Raw genomic sequence first — 5814 nt, forward strand, 5'->3', positions numbered from 1 at the left:
TCAACCAGATTTCCCACACACTTAGATAACAGAGAAAGAAAAAAAAACACACAAAAAATACCCTAACTCCTACAAAAGAGTAGATATATTTGATGAAGCTGACATCTAACTGATAATACAGTTAAAAGAAAGCACAAATAAATTATGACTGAATATCAAACAAATATAAGAACTTACAAAAAATTTAATTCTTGGTGCGAAACACACTCCATATTGATGTTTGACATGTACCAGATTCAGCTGAAAAGTACCTCCTGCCAAACACGAAAGAAAAATGTTTAGTTGAACATTTGATCTTCCATATATATATTAAGGAATCAATCACGACTTACTCTAAGAGTGTGTCGTGATTGTGGATTAATAGAAACAGTTTCTGAGTTCCAAGTACCACAATTTTAGAAATATTTCAATCCCAAACCATTCTCTCCTTTGTAGTGACAAAAAGACGCTGATGAAAGATGGTGACAAAAAATGGTGGTGACCGAATAAAAATCACCATTCCTTGGCGACCTGATGATTAATGTCACAAAACTGGTATTGAATCATGGTGCCATTCAGGGGCTTAGAGTTGGAGTACTCCATAATCTTCTATCAATACTTCTTCACATCCGGTTTTGAAATGAAAGAAAAGCTCGTTGGATGTCACATCCGCTTCAAATTCAAAGATAAACAGATGCTTCGTTAACGTGGAAGATGCAGTATAGTACTTTGCATGTCTATATGGAACAAAGACGTCAAGACTATGTTTCTCCTCGATGCGATAAGATATTGTTATTTCTCTAACATTAGCCTCCTCTTCCTTGTCACCTCTATAAACTAGGAAGATGCAAGCCTTGAATCTCGAGGTTGTAGAAAGAGCCCTTTGATTGAAACTTATTGTCATGAAACTTCTAGTATTAGCTCGGTAAGTGAAGTTCGCAGGCACTTCTCTACTAGGTAAGACTGCATAGTTAGTACTAGTCTTGATAATGAGATCCCTCGCTTCTTTATTTAGTTTGATGCAATTAAAAAACTTGAGAGATATCTTTGGATTATTAAATGAGCAATCGAGTCTCTCCAGTGACTCGCAATTTTCAACCTCTAGATATAATAAAGAGTCTGAAAGTTGTGGGAGTGATACCAGCTTTTTGCATCCGATGAGTTTAAGTTCCCGAAGACAAGAGCTTTTCTTTACCCATAGAGGAATCTCTCGCATTTCTGTATTTTTGATGTACAACGTTGTGATGATACCAAGAGCATGCGGGAGTTCCTTGAGGTTTTCATTGTATGACATTTCCAAGTCGCAAAGACGAGACCATAACTTGATCGACAAAGGCACTTCTTTAATTGCAGTTCCCATGAGCTTGAGAACTTTAATGTTTGTGGAGATCTCAGGGAAGCTTTTGAACATCAAGCAATCAGTGAGATCAAGTATATAGAGGGATTCCAAGTTGATTTTGGTAGGAAGAACCTCTAGTTTCGAGCATCCCTTTAAATTCAACTCTACCAATTGATGAAGGTTTCCAATAGAAGATGGCAACTCCACCATACTTGAGCAGTTCACAAGGTACAAGCACCGGAGATTTGTTGCATTTCCAATAGAGAAGGGCAGCTCCACCAGACTTGAACAATTATGACAATACAAGTTCTGAAGATTTGTTGCATTTCCAATCGAGGACGGGAGCTTCACCAAACCTGAACAACCAGTAAGATACAAGCTCTTGAGATTTATTGCATTACCAATCGAGGAGGGAAGCTCCACCAAACTTGTGCATTCATTAAGATACAATAATATGAGGTTACTAGCAGTTGAGAGATCAGGTAGCTTCTTTAGGTTGGTCGACTCCGACAAATCCATCCGCTTGAGGTTTCGCAGAGGCTGTATAGACAAACAAACAAACAAAGGAAAGCATATAGTAAAACACTTACTAGCGAACTATCAAGATTGTTAAGATCACTTTTTTTTAAGCATATAGGGTGTATGACAATTGACAAAATATGTAATACATAAGAAATCAAACTAGATTTTGGAGAGAAACACAATGAAATTCCGTACCCGATTTCCTTCCCACAGCTTCTGAAGTTTACTATCTCGCATACTTAGTTCAACAAGGTACGCCGTACAAAAGTTGGAAGGCAAAGATGTCATCGGAAAAAAATCCCATTCTAGTAATCTAAGTTTTCGAGATAGGTAATTCAAACCATGCGGAAAGTACAATTTATTTTTTCGGTCGCCATATGAGCCCATAATTCGTAAAAATTTAAGGTTAGGCATTTCTTCAAAAGCTCTCTCACTTATATTTAATTCGCTTTCCAGCTCGTATGACCTTAAATGAATGCTAATAACATTTTTACTTCCCTGAAAAACAATCGTAAAAAATTAGAAAACTAGAGATGGTTAGTTTGTTAAATGAATATTGTATGGAGCAAAGACAATGGAAGACTAATGTAAACTAACCGTTTCATCAGTGAGTACTTCAAAATATCTCTAGAATTAACCAAAACTGACGCTTCCCAGGCTCACGAATAGATTGGTGCCCAGGCTTGTGACTGACAATTTTTGTGCCCAGTTGTACTAGAAGATCATGCATCAATATCCATCCATTTTCACTAAAAGAAATGAGAGATTTATCTGCTAAGACTCGAAGCCCTTGACCGATGTTGGAGAACTTATGTGCAAGACGCATTTCCACTCTCTCGACATATTCAAGGTTAAAAAGACAAGATATATGAAGGAATAAATCTTTATATTCATCACATAAGGCATCATAACTGAACTTCAAAATGCTCTCAATTTCTCCATCAAAGTTATTCCTTAACAGTGGTAGCGCATCTATCCACTCATTCTTAGACATTTTACGAAAGTAGGAGCCCAATACCTTTAGTCCTAGACAGGGGCGGATCTACAGTGTCAAAGGGTGGGGCACGTGCCCCATACTCTTATTAATATTTGTCTAATTACGGATGATCAATCAATATTTCTTAGTTCTGTTAGCAAATGTATGCCCCATACAAAATCCTGGGTGACTTTTATTTTTATTCTTTTTTTTGAAGTTTTTGAATTTGTAGCCATAGCCCACGTCCCCCCCTTTTTATTTTTATTCTTTTTTTTTTTTAATTTGTAGCAATTTTATTCTTCTTTATGATTGTTTGCAACTTTGCATTTTCCCTATTCCTTTTTTTTTGGTGTGATTATTCCCTTTTATTATTACCTTATATTAAACTTTGCTTTTTTGGTTCTATTGTTATTTTAGTTCCAGTTTAAATTTTAATAAATTTTAAGACATGTTTCTCTACTATAAAAAATTAACACCTACTTTTTAATTATTTTTTTAGTAAAATTAGTAAAAAATACTATCTCTCTTTGTAGTTTATTTAATATTTAGATTTTCAATTTGTGTGATATTTTTATATATGTAAAATTTAATGATATATCCAATATGTAAAATACTTTCTTATGTTATTTTTAATATCCAATATGTAATTTAGTATATTTAGAAACCTATAGATATAGTATTTTCAAATATTTTGATTTCTTTTAAGATTTTAAATTTAAGATTATTAAAGGTAAAAATATTTGGTTTTATTGTTTTTATTTTTAGTCATGTATGGTTTCATTTTATTATGTAAATTTAATATTGTTAGTTTTTTTTTTCAGCCTTTAATATTGGTAGTTATACACATAAGTTGTGCCCCATACAAGTTATTATCTTGGATCCGCCACTGGTCCTAGAGGAAGTTTACCGGCAAGGTATGTAACTTCAAGAGAAAGGTTTGCGAAACCAGCGTTAGGGGACTTTTGACCAAAGGCATTCATACAAAATATTTGAAGAGCTTCATTAGTTGATGGGTAATCCACTTTGTAAATATGGTTGATCTCATGTGCCTTCAAAATTCTACGATCTTCTGTTGTGATGATAATCCGACTTCCAAGACCAAACCATCGAATATCTTTGGCCAAGGCATCTAACTGTGCTAACCGATCCACGTCGTCAAGAATGAGAAGTACTTTCTTATTTCTTAACCTTTCTTGTGCAACATCTAGACTAGAAATCATGATATCTTTATGGTCGATCATTTGAGATAACATTCGGTTCTGCAGTTGCAATTTTGCATTGTACTCATCAAAGCAAGGTCTTGGATAGCATCCTTTAATATCCACCATGATGGTTTTCAGTTGGAATCGAGGAGAATATTGGTCGAATAGAATTCTGGCGATGGTGCTCTTACCAATCCCTGAAGGACCCTAGATCCCAATCATCATCTCTTCATCCAAATCTAGGCGTAACAACAAATCCATCTTTTCCATATGAGCTTCCATCCCAACATATTTCTCGAAAATTCTTGATGGTAAGAAATTATTCAACATGTTTGAAATATCAGTTTCTATTTTTTCTATCATGGCGCTTCATCATTCCTAACAAATGGAGAGAGAAATTTATACATCCGTTAGTTAGTCATGAAACATTCTCATGCAGTAAAACCTCTATAAATTAATACTCGATAAATTAATAATCTTTATAAATTAATAAATTATTCGGTCCCGAGTTGGGACAGTATAAAAAATGACACAAATTGAGAAAATAATTAAATAATATTCATGTGGATATCCAGAAACAATATGTTGGAGTTTCACGCAGTAGGTAGATCGAACTTAAGACGTGTTGCCGCCTCAAACATGTCTTCTTATCACTAGACCACAAGGTCCTAGACTATATTACATTATTGTTTAAAATGTGAATAAACAATTATGTACTAGAAACCTAGTTGCCCAAAGAAAATAGATGCTTTTAAACCACTTTGTACAGAATCATTCAACAAATAACAATTAAATATCTTATTCAAACAGTACATAATTTATATATTATTATAATTACATATATATATATATACACGTATATTAAGTTGTATAAATATATATATATATATTGATAAGTTTATACAATTATTACTTTATAATATTGATGAAACTATATATTTATATAAGATTTTTAAAAAAGTTATTATCGTATTATTTTATCAATTTGTGTTATTTTTACACTAATTTTAACTCTATAACCGGGAAAAAATATTGATTTATAAAATTTATTAATTTATGAATTATTAATTCATATAGATTTTACTGTATACTCTTCCGTATGTAATAGACTATTACGTATATACTACTAGAAAAAAAGTATATCAAATAATTCAAAAGTAAAAGGCGCCATTGATTTAAGCCCAAAGTAATAGGCTCCAGCAGAATTTGGGAAGAAAATATGTCAAATAATCACATATAGGATTATTTGCGAAGAAAATATGTCAAATACGTTGCTTCATCCTAAAATTGCAAAACCAAAACAAGGTCTTTTATAAATTTGCGAAGAAACCATTGATATAGAATGACGATCAAGGCTAAGTAAAATTAACAACAAAGACGAAAGCCATAATTAATTAAAGAGAAGAATATTATTGCTTTGGTGGTGGATTTTTTGCTAGACTTGTTCATGGATAATGATAAGAAGAAAAGAGAAGAGAGAACTCTAAAGAGTTGCGTTAGATATTTTTCCAGTTTTAGGTCTTTGGGTCTAAATTGTATTTTATTTTATTTTAATTATTTGTTCTGGTGTAGGGTATAAGAAAAACGCATTTCTCAAAACTTCCTAGATGTATATTTCTTTCTTACCCAACTTGTAGCGTCTCAATCCTAGTTTCACCAATTTTCTTTTGATATACCGTTGATATTGCGCAGTATCTTATTATATAAATTAGATCAAAACTCGTATTACAGTATGAGTTAAATTTCATTTAGTAAAAAATTTATATAGCAAATATATTTTAAAATAAAATTTTGAT

The 5814-nt window shown here is 32.6% G+C and overlaps 1 pseudogene; it reads right to left on the reverse strand.

Moving 5' to 3' along the window:
* Window positions 1-355: 355 nt before the first annotated feature.
* LOC9310618 lies at window positions 356-4491 on the reverse strand (annotated as a pseudogene).
* Window positions 4492-5814: the final 1323 nt, after the last annotated feature.

This window comes from Arabidopsis lyrata (assembly GCF_000004255.2).
Source record: "Arabidopsis lyrata subsp. lyrata unplaced genomic scaffold ARALYscaffold_6, whole genome shotgun sequence".
NCBI lineage: Eukaryota > Viridiplantae > Streptophyta > Magnoliopsida > Brassicales > Brassicaceae > Arabidopsis > Arabidopsis lyrata.